A 1657-nucleotide genomic window follows, 5' to 3' on the forward strand; every position below is an offset into this window, starting at 1 on the left:
ACCTGCACCTGCCAGCTCCAGACGCTCCGGAGCGATTGGGCGCCCGACCCGCACATTCAGCTCGCGCGGTCCAATCCGGAGGTCACGGGCCGTCGGGGTGAACGTTTGAAAGGTGCCCTGCCCACCCCCATGCATGGGTCTATTCACACAAAATACCCAGAACAGGCAAAGCCACAGAGGCAGAAGGCATGGGGTTATTTATTTACTTGTTTATTTTTATTAGTTAATTAGATATTTTTGAGAGGGAGTCTCGTTCTGTCGCCCAGGCTGGAGTGCAATGGCGCGATCGGAGCTCACTGCAACCTCCACCTCCCAGGTTCAAGGGATTCTGCTGCCTCAGCCTCCGGAGTAGCTGGGACTACACGCGTGCGCCATCACGCCCGACTAATTTTTGTATTTTTAGTGGAGACGGAGTTTCAACATGTTGGCCAGGCTGGTCTCGAGTGAACTGTCCACCTCGGTCTCCCATATGGAGTTATTTTTTTGGAGTGATGAAAACATTTTGAAATTAGATAGGTGTGATGGTTCCATGACTTTGTGAATATATTAAAAACCATTGAATTGCACACTTAAAAAATAAGGGGGTGCATTTAGCCGGGCGCGGTGGCACATGCTTGTAATCCCAGCACTTTGGGAGAATTAGACAGGAGGATCCTTTGAGGGCAAGAGTTGAAGACCAGCCTGGACAACATAGGAGATGGACAACTCCATCTCTACGAAAAAGAAAAAAAAGGAAAAAAAAAAAAAAAACGAAAGAAAGAAAAGAAAACAGTATTGTAATTACTCAGGCTTGGTGGTGTGCACTGATAGTTGTCAGGCCTCTGAGCCCAAGCTAAGCCATCATATCCACAGTGACCTGCACGTATGCATCCAGATGGCCTGAAGCAACTGAAGATCCACAAAAGTGAAAATAGCCTTAACTGGTGACATTCCACCATTGTGATTCGTTTCTGCCCCACCCTAACTGATCAATGTAATCTCCCCCACCCTTAAGAAGGTTCCTTATAATCTCCCCTACCCTTCAGAATGTACTTTGTGAGATTCACCCCCTGCCCCCAAAACATTGCTCTTAACTCCACCGCCTATCCCAAAACCTATAAGAACTAATGATAATCCCACCACCCTTGGCTGACTCTGTTTTCGGACTCAGCCCACCTGCATCCAGGTGAAATAAACAGCCATGTTGTTCACACAAAGCCTGTTTGGTGGTCTCTTCACATGGACACATGAGAATAGTCTCAGCTACTGCTACTCGGGAGGCTGAGGTGGAAGGATCACTTGAGCCCAGAAATTCAAGGTTGCAGTGAGCCACAATAGGGCCACTGCACTCCAGCCTGGAAAAAAAAAAGAGAGAGAGAGGGACAGAGAGAGAATAAATAAAATGGTGAATTTTATGGTATGTGAATTTATCTTAAACAATGAAGGGACGGCCGGGCACGGTCGCTCACGCCTGTAATCCCAGCACTTTGGGAGGCCGAGGTGGGCAGATCATGAGGTCAGGAGATCGAGACCATCCTGGCTAACTCAGTGAAATCCCATCTCTACTAAAAATACAAAAAATTAGCCGAAAGTGGTGGCAGGCGCCTGTAGTCCCAGCTACTTGGGAGGCTGAGGCAGGAGAATAGCGTGAACCAAGAGGTGGAGGTTGCCTTGAACC

The sequence above is a fragment of the Colobus angolensis genome, unplaced genomic scaffold (genome assembly GCF_000951035.1).
Source record: "Colobus angolensis palliatus isolate OR3802 unplaced genomic scaffold, Cang.pa_1.0 Scaffold648, whole genome shotgun sequence".
In the NCBI taxonomy this organism is placed as follows: Eukaryota; Metazoa; Chordata; class Mammalia; order Primates; family Cercopithecidae; genus Colobus; species Colobus angolensis.